Raw genomic sequence first — 12294 nt, forward strand, 5'->3', positions numbered from 1 at the left:
TCATTATTTGAAGTTGAAACCAATTATTCGATTCTGACTTTTTAAAGTACTAATTTCTCTCTGTCTGTCTATAGTGGCGTCGCTTAGGGGTTCGGGAAGGCACGAGACACACTACGGTGTTGGTTGCCCCACGCTGCGCCAACTCCGTTAACACTATCACCATCGTATCTGTCATTCGATTTTTTATTAACTTATTTAAAAAATGTTCTTTATGGGTTATCTAGTTTGAAAATATGCTTCTGTCATCGCCCGAGCAGTCGATTTAACGTATCCCCGCTGGGAATGTTAACCAAGTTGGTTGATGCACGCGATATTCGGACCCAATGATGAATAACAATCGTGTATGTATCAGATGGCGGATTGTGTCGTCACCTTACAAAGCCCTGGAGAAAATAATGTCTTACTCCATGTAATATTTGCGTTGATTATGGCGGAGACGGCTTGTTAAAAATGAAAACAGCTTTTATATGTTATTTTTATGAAGGGCGGAGATTCTAAATCGTTTCTACCACGCGGAATACGATATAATGTCTATCCGTTAAAAAACTAAATATTCAAAAAATAAAAAAAACTCATTTTCACTTCATTGAATGCGATCAACCGATATGAAACAATAAGCCATGTTTACCGCTCGACGGTTGAAAGGTCACGTGGCGCAGTTTCCCATCGGCACGTGCGCAGTACACAGACGAATTCTCACTTCCGGTAAACATTAAATGTAACGGTGCTTTACTAGCCATTAAAACGAAATCATAATCGGGTTTACAGCAAACAAATGAATCGAGTACGAAACAATATGCGATATTGTCGACAGTATTCGCCGGAAGAGCGGTCATCGCTTGAACCTTTTTTGTGAAACGGGCTTTTCTCACGCATAGGTGCGTTTAATGCCGGGCATCGACGGTTGCTCATAAATAACGAACAAAAAAGCGGACTTTGCACGCGAAGCGACGATTTCCCCTTAAGATAATTCGGATGGGTCGTATCGACGGGAAACTGATCGCTATCATAGACGCCCAATCTTCGTAAATTATCGTCAGTTTTTTTGGTAATACAATATAGTTGACTATTGACCCCGGTTGAAAAGGAATGCCGAAAGATATGTATAGAGTTTACGACTGATCGCTGCGGTAAACACAGAACAATCTACTGTTTGAAATATTTAAGAAACATGGTTCATTTTGATTGTAAACGCGATTGGATAGTTAGCTGTGGCATGCGTGGAACCCATATCGGTTGAATAAATTACTTAATCGATGGTTTCCAATCGATGTTTTACAAAAGTTCACCCTGTTTCAAAGTATGTGCACACATATACAGTTAAATGCGTTTTGAAGTTTCTCTATTTTGGGCAATCTTTAAAACAACCGCTTCCTATTCCTCAGCGGTTAATTAAGGATCCGCTACTATTCTTCTTTCCATTCTGACAGAAAGCTTTTTGTGCAATTCGCCGACAGTCGTTACCTGTTCAGATTTCATCACCGACATCCATTTGTCTGTGTAAAATCAGTCGTCAACAAAATCGCTACAATGAAGATCGTCATTAGACCCGAGAGACTGCCTTATCTTCACTAATATCTGCTGTTATATGGTACACATTTCGCAACGCCTAATTACCCCCTTAGCGGAATATTGAGTGCGCTTTTCGCGTAGCCATCAAACTGTCATTATTGCTAAAAACAGCGCCTTTTCCCGCACGTTAAATTACTAGCTGCAAATTTGCGGCTTTTACTTAGCCGGACGTTTACCGAGTCGGACGACACCGTCGGGAATCGTAGGAACTTTCTGGCAACGACAACCGCAGTCGATTCAACGTCCCGCGAGTCTCGGCGACAAAGCAGCGAAATCGGAACAAATCTTTCTCGCCATCGGCTACAGCCCCCAAAAGAAACATCCGATTGCGCGGCAGATTATGTCAGTTTTACCTCCGAGGCCAATTGACGACGAGGCTACAATGCATTAGATGAGAGACGATTGTCGTTATGTTCTCATAAAAAAGAGACGCCGATCCGGAACGTCGATAAATAATTCATGTTTAAATAGGATACGATAGCGATAACAATTTACCTCGCAGCGATTTCTCTCCACGTTTACAAATCTTTTCTTGTTTTAAAGTCATTACCCGAATAAATTCGGATATTAAATCGTAAATTGTAGAGAGAGTTCAGGGAACCGACGAAAAAATCCATAGAAGCGATAAAAATATTAACCTCATTTTCTGATTAGAAAAAATATTTTTCAAATATGGATTCACAAACTGAATTGAAACATGATAAGACATGTTCACTGATTTAATCAGATATTCATCTTTATTCCATTGATATAAGAAAAAATAAACCCATTCTATAGTCAATCATGAGATAGTGACTTGAACCTTGGCGTAATCATTTGAAAGATTACTCCAAGCTTGAACACTACTGCATCAGACACGGATTTCAATTATATCAGGACCCATTATTTAAAACTCTGTCTTCGTTCTGCTCATTCCAGTGAAACTGTATTTGACTAATACGAAACCTAAACAACGAGGTGTCCACGATACTATATGTGGGGGCACATTTTGTACAATGATTCTCATTCACCATGGACATACCCCAATAGGGTGGAATGCAAACAATGACAGACAATAGCATCATTTTGGAAACAATGAAACATATTGGTTTTACTTCATGATTTTAGTATGGAGTTGTTGAATTTGAAATCTGGTTTGATTTGGCCCATTAAAGCGAAATTCGACCTCGTCCCCCTATTTAACAATCCTGGGGAGGCCCTTGCATATTGTCATATTAAATAGAGTCTCTACCGATCGCAGTCATTACAGATCAAATCGTATTTGTTTCAGAGCGCGAGCAGCGCGAACTGAAGCCGTCATGTTCTACTATTAGTAAACATTGTCAGTAGTCAATAGTGAATCTCTTGGGTATATCTTCGCTGAAACCAGGCGGAAAACCTCATCAGATTGCAGATAATTTTACACAGATTTCAATTCCGCACCAAATACCGACATTCACATCAATTTTTCCGTTTTGTCGGGCACGAGTCACGTGCCCCGGGTTACAGAGGTCCCGACGGATCTGTTTTTTGATTTGCGTCAGTCGACGCAGATGGATCGTTACAGCAGCGCGTATCGGCGAAACAAGTCCGGCGTAAGTAACCTGATAATATTCACCACTAGGGTTAATGCCGGTTTTACCGACGATTCGGGTCGATCGACGTTTCCGACTAATGAGTGTATAATGAATATGTTAGAACGGGAATTACTGCTGTTTGATACGTGTTGACGCAGATGCTGGCAAGCGGAAAACCCCATGATGAACACGGGTTTGCCAACTCTTACCGGCTACGTTTGTTCAAATCGATGCAGAAATCGCCCGCCGCATATAGAAATATTTTCGATCATCGCGATTTGAATGATAAGCACAACTCGGCTGCACACTGGGAACCAACAGCCGCTTTTTGAATTTTTAATCTTAAACATCAATTTACACTCTTTATTTTCATCTTATAATATTGGGGATTGACCTTGTTACTTGATCGGTAAATTTCGTTTGATTTTTTTTTTGATTAAGTGTCCCTTAAGAAACCCATCACACCTACCGGGAGCGTAAGATTGATTTTGAAATAAACAATCTTCCAACCAGCCTGAACCGTCAGGTGACTGATTGGGGTTAATTTTGAACACATCGACACATCAAGTTTATTAATGGCATAGTATGAACTTATATTAATTTTGAATTCAGTCTATGAACATAAATAATCTCCACATACTAATTCTCAATGTCTTAAGAATTTATTTTGCGTTCTCAAAATAATTAAGGCTTCGAAGTATATTTGATCATAAAACAAATCATTCGCGAATCGTTTGAATACTTGTGTTTTATCGGCTCGCAGTCACGTGACTAACACGTGACTGCGCCGGCGACGTATGGCGTATCGATGTAGTTGGATGCGATGTTTCGGTTTGTGGAGTGGGTTAATTAGTCGATCGTTTAGAGATGAGCACGTGTCGGTTCATTATATCTTCCGTATAAGAGTCGATGGTGACACTCGATTGCATTCGATCAATGATGAAATCTAAATCAACAACGAATTGAACGTTTGTTTCTGAAGTAGGTTTGTAGATAAGATTAGATTGTTCTTTATTGCTCCAATTTATACATAATTTTTCGAGCACAAAAACCAAAGTAAATACATGGAAATATAAGTTTACATACTCCTGCACAATATCTTAACATACAATGCAAGTTTTCTTAACACATTTCTATCGTTTGAATCAAATAATTTACTAAATTTGTGAATAGTTCAGTTTACTGTGAAAAATTACATTCCAAAACATGATGTACATATCATTGACGATGGCGATGAAATGATTGCCACGCTATTCCTCAAGCCACGGCACCTATAGAGGTACCTCCAGTGTATGGGCTATTCTAAGGTTTTTACATGATCTGGACACGGATGCAAAGTTATGGGTTAAGATTGATTCTTATGTTAGCACACTGAAAATCAACTAGTCATAACTCTGATAGTTCAAAGGAGAGACGATGAGCTTACAAGCTTTTCCAGACTTCCAGGTCCCACGATATATGAATAGAAGAGATGACTAAAGACTGAAATTGGATAATGGACGTCTGTTCTTGTTTACAACAGTGTGGCCTGTTACCGTACTGGGAGAAATAAGTATCCCTATTGTATTTAAAGGGACACTTTCTGAGAACAACGAGAAGCATAAAAACATCAATTTGATATCGTGTATTTCATCTTCAACATCTGCGATTAGTTAAAAAAAACCCCTGAAAGTCTGTATAATGATTGCTTAGATAGCTGTCACTCACGTAGGAACCTCACGATATCCGTATGACAGACCTTGCACACAAAATGTATCGAAGATTTCTTTTTATGAAACAAAAGCTACGTTTGAAATCTACAGACTACACCCGTCGGGTCTTGTACAATGTTACTTTATAGGACTAACCACCTGTGTCCTAATGCACAATGATAGATGACAATCAAGAACCGCGTGGAAGTATTGTCAGTTTTTGTCATTTCATCTTTTTCTTAATTATCGACGTCTAAAACATAATTGAATCGTCATATACCGATTGACTTCTCCAAAGACTTGGTGACATATTGCGCCACTGCGTCTCTCCTGGATAAAAACAACTGATTCTTAACTCGGAAAATCTGTTAAAAAGAAATCGAAGCTATACGTTTCTGTGTTTTGTGATGTTGAATGAATACATAACCTCAACTGCTGTTGCCCCGACAAGTCGTGTCAGTCACGCAGCAATTCAACAGTTGTCATTGTCAACGAATGAATTGGTATGGAGATATTTTCAGAACTTGCTCGAAACAGGTGCTCAAATGGAAAATATGTTTTCTTCAATTACATATGTCTCATCATATGTTATACTTGTGGGTTCAATATAGATTTTATGAAGAAATATCGAAGAAAATCTGTTTATAAATGTTAGTTATTTTGTTGTCACTTTCTTACTCTCAGCCGTAGTGTGTACATTTCCCAACATCCGCAAGTCTTCAAAAACCTCACGATCGATTCATTGTCCGATCTTTCGTGTGAACTACTATTAATTAAAATTCAAGGATATCGCGACTAGCAAAGGTCCTGGGAACCGTCTCATCGCAAAGACAAGCGCTTTCAACTTAAATGACAGATTCCAAAATGTTCAGTCCAGCTTGCGCGACCAGAGCCAATTCAAATCAAATACATTTAATGCTCGGTAGTGTATTATATTTTTTCAACACCGGAGCCGCTTTCTCAAGAGTTTGAAAGATCGATGAGCAGTTTCTATTCATTTACGTGTCGTGGGTCGTGCGATTTTCCCAAAAGTGAACAATAATTCGGTGACAAACACCTATGTATTTAATAGCCACGCTGTCACCACCACCAGAGTCAGGCCGTAAAAATTACCGCGCAGTCAATACGCTGGATAAAATATAGGCGAATTTTGATTGTCGAGAATCACATGTTTAAAAAACCCGATGATAATGGATAAATTGAAAAGCCTGTGTAAATATTAGTATTTCGGTATTCAACTCGAGTTGTTGAATTACTATAATCAACCCGATGGTTTTCACGTAATTTATCAACGCAATTCATTCGCCTTTTACGAGCGAGCGATGAAAAAGATTTCATTGTAAATCCTAAACAAATATTAGTTTTCGACAAGAATACGCGTTTGAATAGAGTAACATCTTCCAGTGTTCGGATTGAAGGGAAACTGATCTTGTTTCTCAAGAGAAGAGATACTAAAGGTGTGGGAGCCGGCGAGGAGATTTAAGGCACCGAGGCCGGAATTCTTCTTTTAACATCATCAACAAAGTGTACAGCCATTGGCTTGCCGGGGTCCTTCATTGTGTCAAAATTCATTGAATATCACTGTTTATATTTATATTATAATATTGATATGAAAAGATGAAATGCATTAATTAATTCATATTGATGGCCATTACCTATCTACATTAGAGCCTTTCTTCGAAATGTTAACTGAGTTGATGATAGTTGATCCAATTCAAATGCAAAATCTTTGAATATTGAATTCATCAAAATCTGATGAATATTTCGACCAAAAAACCAGTGCTTTTCTTGTAGGTGATAAAACATTGGAATGTTTTCGATCTATACGGATAAGAGCTTTTCTTCGGTCTTAAATTATTGAGATAACCGAATATATCATTCTGGGGTCCTCGAGGAAAAGAAAATTGAAAATCGTCGCAACTGCGGATGTGTCCTGTGATGTGAGATGTTCTTTATGTGTTTCAATCGTTTTTGTCGCTACCGGTGTTTATTGTAGCACATAATGCGTGAAACTAAAACAGACATTTCTAAAGAGCGGCGAGAATAAAGATGGTGACGACAATATCGATGATTTAAAGGTATATGACAATATTATATTGCCCAAAATTATATAGTTCTATAGTAGGCTTTCGAGTTTTCATGAATATATCAACAGTTTCCGGGTAGAGAAGATGTTTTTTAATGGATTTTGAATTGGAACGTACTTGGCAACATCCCAGCTCGTGAGCTGTGTAACTAATTTCTAACAAAAATTTAGAAACGAGGAAATTTTGGGAAAAAATAACTTTTAAAGATATCACCATTGATAAGACACTATATCTGTGTTGTGATGATAATATAAAGAGAATCCCACAATAATAAAGAAAAATAAACTCCGAAAATGTTTCATTGAGCATGTAGTTTATTCACGTTTCGACTATGTTCTATAGTCATCTTGTCGTTCCGGGAGATTATTATTAAGATATAGTGGAAAGGTTGAATAAACTACTAGCTCATTGAAATATTTGCATATCATTTTTCAGGATATGTTGATGCGGCAATACAGTGTAGGAAAGTGTTGTTCAGATCAGCAAACATTTCACATTTCAGGTGCTTCTTAAATTTATGAGTGGATGAAAGGAGGCTAAACCGACTAAAAGAAATGGATTGAGAGAGAAATGATTGACTGATCTGTCGTTCAATTTCTGTATAAAGCAGATATCCGCTCTATAATAGAATTGCGTGTCGAAAGCGATAACCACTGATCCAGACCGGCTAAAATATACCTAACCGATCGTCAATTGACGTAATTAGCATAGGTGGCAACGCGGAGATTGGTCTGACCATGAAATTAATTAAAACCGTAATGAAATATTCAACGTTCCACAAATGCCGTATCGTGACTGGAAGACATTGAGAATCATGAGGCAAACGGCTTGTCGACTCGGCGTTCACACCAACCGGGATTGGTTTTAATTAGTAGAAATTAACGTTCGGTTTATATCACAGTGCAAGCTTTATAAAAGTTCATTAATTTGCGGATGGCGTGTTTTGATTCGATATTCAGACTAATTTATCAACGATTTTATTTATTCAAACATCAGTCTCTCTTCCAACGACGACAACAGCAACAACAACCTTAACGAGACCGAACAAGCCAACGCGGCTTGTTAGCGCGCTATACATGGTTAATACATTCAAACTGCCAGACTACATCTTTAAAAAAAGGTTCCCAACTCATTTTCATTTTCATTGAATTGGACACGACGTCGTATATATGAAAATATTGGATAGCCATTTTACCATAAATGCATCTCTATGGTATTTATTTTTCACATGTCCCTCCAACGTGTAACACTCTCTGGTGATGTTTATAAAATTCAAGGCATCATGTCGGTTGAAATGTAAGAATATATGCACGATAGAACTTTGAAAATATCTTATAAGATATTGTAAATGCAATGGATTGGAATTCAAGGAGTCATATTGGAAATATTGTAGTGCACCACTTTGTCTAGTCTTTATGGGGATATTCATAACACTAGTGCGTCAAAGTCTGCTATAAAATATATATGAGCAGATAATTTTGAGAAGTTGGTAGCGTGACTGAAGCTATAGCTGTGTAACAGTAAAGCGCCAAAGTTTGAATGGGGTTTAACGTTTGATTAGTGCATATGTTAATGACTACAACGCACGCGAAATAGCGATTCATTGAGGGCTCGGGTATAAATCGTATTCGTATCGTGAACACCTAGAAGCGACTGAGTACGGTGAAAAAAATGTTGACCTTACAAAGATCAAGGCTGATTTCGCGTTTAGGTACATGTGGAGCGAGAAGAAAGTAATGAGAATCTGACGAGAGGGTTAAAAACATTGAAAAAAGGTTAGCAGAGCGTAGTTTCGATCTACGGACCTCTGGGTTATGGGCCCAGCACGCTTCCACTGCGCCACTCTGCTCTTGGTTGGTGTGTTTGGCATCGACACGAAGCTTCCAACCCTCCATGGACACGTTTCTGAGAAGAATGACAAGCGATCGTGATGAAAACCTTTCCCGGCCAGACGGTTCTTTCTGCGAATAATTTCAGCATTATTAACGCACAGTCGGATGAATAAATAAGCCTCAGCAACACGACGACAGTAACATAAATTATGATTTTATACCATTGATTACGACTGACAATCATTCAGTAAAGAGGGTAACATTCATAACGCTAATCCCGACGCGAAACGAAAACGTGCTTTAGTTAAGCCGATTGCTGAGAAAACTTTCCTTCTCAAACGAGTTTCCGTCTTCCAAGTCTCCAAATTTCCTCGCGCTTCCTGTCGTATTATGCGGGCTATTGTGGCGGCGAGAAGTATGCAAGAGGCATCAAATGACGTTTCTCTGTACAAAACCGCCATATTTACGGGAAACCGCCGACAATTTATGGCGGCTTTTCAGCGGTAATTGCTGCAGCGGACGATCCATCATCGGTCGGGTGTCAGACGAACATTGGTCGTCAGCGTCGACTCCACAGCGCGGACATGTCGATTAAAATACGCCTGAAATCTGTCCTATTCAAACCGTAATGGCCAAGACGGATAAAAAGGAAAGACCCTAATGGAGTCAGTCACACGCTCCGTTAAGCCAAGACTCCTATACCGGATAAATATCAGATATCGATTTAATCGATCATCGGATTCGATTCTATATAATATCAGCTTCGGGTTACAAATACATAATGAATTTAAACACGATGAAAGACAATCAAGTAATCATTCTCATTACGTTTTCACAGTTAAACCTTTTACTCAGAAATCATCTCTCAAATAGGTCAAGCTTATTTACATATTGTCAATACGCAGGCGCAGTATATCACGTGTGCCGATCGCTAAAACCGTTTCCGGTGTTCAATTTACCAAAACGACGCTAATGGGTATCATAATATTGGCAAATCGCTCTAATGATAGTTTTTTTCCAATTTGTCCTTAATTCAAAATTTATTCAGTTAATAATCACGATTGCGACTGAATAACAGTATATACGATTCTATATAACGAAATGTTGAAAAAAAAACATTGTTAAATATTAAATACAGATTGAGATGTAGAGATATGACATACAGAAACAAGTGAACAGTAAAATAAGTGCATGCAAACGAAGATGGAACATTAAACTAATATTTCACCCATAATCTAAGATATATGTATGTATAGGACTATGAAAGTCATTATCTGAGGTGTCAATGAATATGGGGAATAAAGTTGGGGATATATAAAACACGTATTTCATCAGATTTGGCCTAATTTACCTCTCATCGACGATCACTTATTCACGGGATATTTTATGTTTGTCATTAGGGGCAAATTACTCGCGTATTAATCTAACTATCCGGTAAAAGTGTTTTCGTGTCGGGCGAATTATTTTTTCTACAGTATCGATTTTAGATTATACGCCGCACGCCGTTAACAACGTGATTTATAACCGTCGCAGGCCGCATAAAAGTTTGCATAAAATTGTCCATCTAATTTCCTATCTGCACTGCTATAATCCAAATGATACCAATCGGATATGTCTATAGGTAAACAAATTATTGAAATGTGTGAACTAATTAAGATATTTGAAATAGACCGAAATTTCAATAACGATGATAATGATTTATTTTCATATAACTACATTTCGAAATAAGATCATTTTTCATAATTGGGAATAATAAATTAGACTTTGGTGTTTGAAATTCTACGCTCTCAGTTTAATCAATTCAATCTTCGGATCATGAAATGGAATCCCGTTCCCCTCGCGTTGTATTGGACGCGTAGTATGTCGGAAAGGTAATAACTAGTTGGGGTCGGTCATGAATTTAATAGCCCCGTGAGTAATTGCTTCTCGAGTACCGGACATTGTCTCACGAACCGCGATTAGAACCGATTAAAATCATTTACCAGTTCATCTAAATTCAACATTCAGCGACCACGCTTTATTCTAGTTTAAGTGACATGTTACATTGGTTGTGGTTTTATGGCGTTTTATGGTATTTTATATGGCCCCAGTAACGGTCACTTTACCGTTCGGGACATTTAGCGTTCTTTGTTTAATTAAGTTCCCACAATTTAAGGTCTATCAAAGACAGTTACGACGGTCTATATATTCACAATAGCGAGCGATTTGAAATCAAGTTGAAATCAGTACGAATGAATAAGAATATAACTAGTGTACAGTGTCACAGCTCAAATGCGTTATATCTAGAACGAATAGTAAGCATTTTTTTCCATTCGGGAGAAATCTGCGTCCTTCTTCTTCCATCACTTACACCTCGGATCTACTATGGAAAAGATCGCTAAGCATTTTGAAGTCAAATTTTGGAAAACTGTGTCACTGCCGATTGTTGTTCGAAAGAGCAATAGGGCAGGTGGGGGACATCTTGACAAGTCACTAAATGAATTATCACCACTGTCTGTTGAAGACGTGTTAGATACCCAAATGATCAGATGAATCGCGACGAACCCGCATCTGTTAGCTGTTTGGTCATCCGTATGCGATTTGTGATACCGTCTTATTGTAGACCCGTTTCTTATAACGGGCACCGACGGTTTTCAAGGGTGCACGTGCGAAAAACTCCGCAGCTAATAAATTACCGCAGTCGTCTGTCATCAATGCTCGTGAAAAACGAGGGTCGGTAAAAAAATCGCCACCGATGGCGAAAAAATCACGGTTCCTTCGACGTCAAACGTGACCGCATAATAGATGCGGGTCTGTAGCTTACATCTTCGATAGCAGAAGTTTGGAAACAAAGACCTGACGAAAATCACAACAAAACGGTAAAAATCACGATTGCATTTATTCACTGTTTAGAGATTCATTTCATTTACACTTCTTAGAATGTCTCAAGACTTACCGAAGCCGCCGTTTATTTTACATCGCATGAACAAAGTTTTGGTGACTCAAGATTCTGATGTTGATAGTTTTATATTTTCGACGGATAATGAGCTCTGATTTTTAATAAATTACCCATTTCACACGTCGTCAATTGAACAATCAAAACCACTGCACTCTTTTATACCATGTAAGTTCCTAAGATAGTCACGTTCTCGTCATAAAACCTACGCGGAACGCGCAGAGGAAATGGAATTTGTGATACAGTCGTTTCTCCAGTGGCACCCGTCTATAGACAGTTATTACTTAATCGAGTGGCGGTCAGCTGGTTGCAGGAAAGCCCAGAAATTTTTGGAAATTCCGGACAATTTTTTTTCAGAATATCCAGCAGAGCTGATATCAGAGATTAGAGTGGTAGATAGAATGGCGGTAGTTTTTTTCCATGAATTCTGAATTTTTCCAATATAAGTTTTATATCGATTCCGTGGAGTGTTTTCAATATGAACAAGAAACATGTGGCCAATGATAGCATCTGTATATTCCGCTCCTCGCTTTTTCCGCTCCTCGCTTTTGAAAATATATGTAAAAACAAAAACAATAACAGTTACAAAACCTGACGTTTTTATTTTCGTTTTTTTTCAGT

At 38.3% G+C, this 12294-nt stretch overlaps 1 non-coding gene across 1 annotated transcript; it reads right to left on the minus strand.

Annotated features, from left to right (window-relative positions):
- Positions 1 to 8683: 8683 nt before the first annotated feature.
- Positions 8684 to 8755, minus strand: Trnam-cau (transfer RNA methionine (anticodon CAU)). The gene has a single exon. It is a non-coding gene; the product is annotated as a tRNA-Met (tRNA).
- Between the last annotated feature and the right edge of the window lie 3539 nt (positions 8756 to 12294).

The sequence above is a fragment of the Tubulanus polymorphus genome, chromosome 7 (genome assembly GCF_964204645.1).
Source record: "Tubulanus polymorphus chromosome 7, tnTubPoly1.2, whole genome shotgun sequence".
Lineage (NCBI taxonomy): Eukaryota > Metazoa > Nemertea > Palaeonemertea > Tubulaniformes > Tubulanidae > Tubulanus > Tubulanus polymorphus.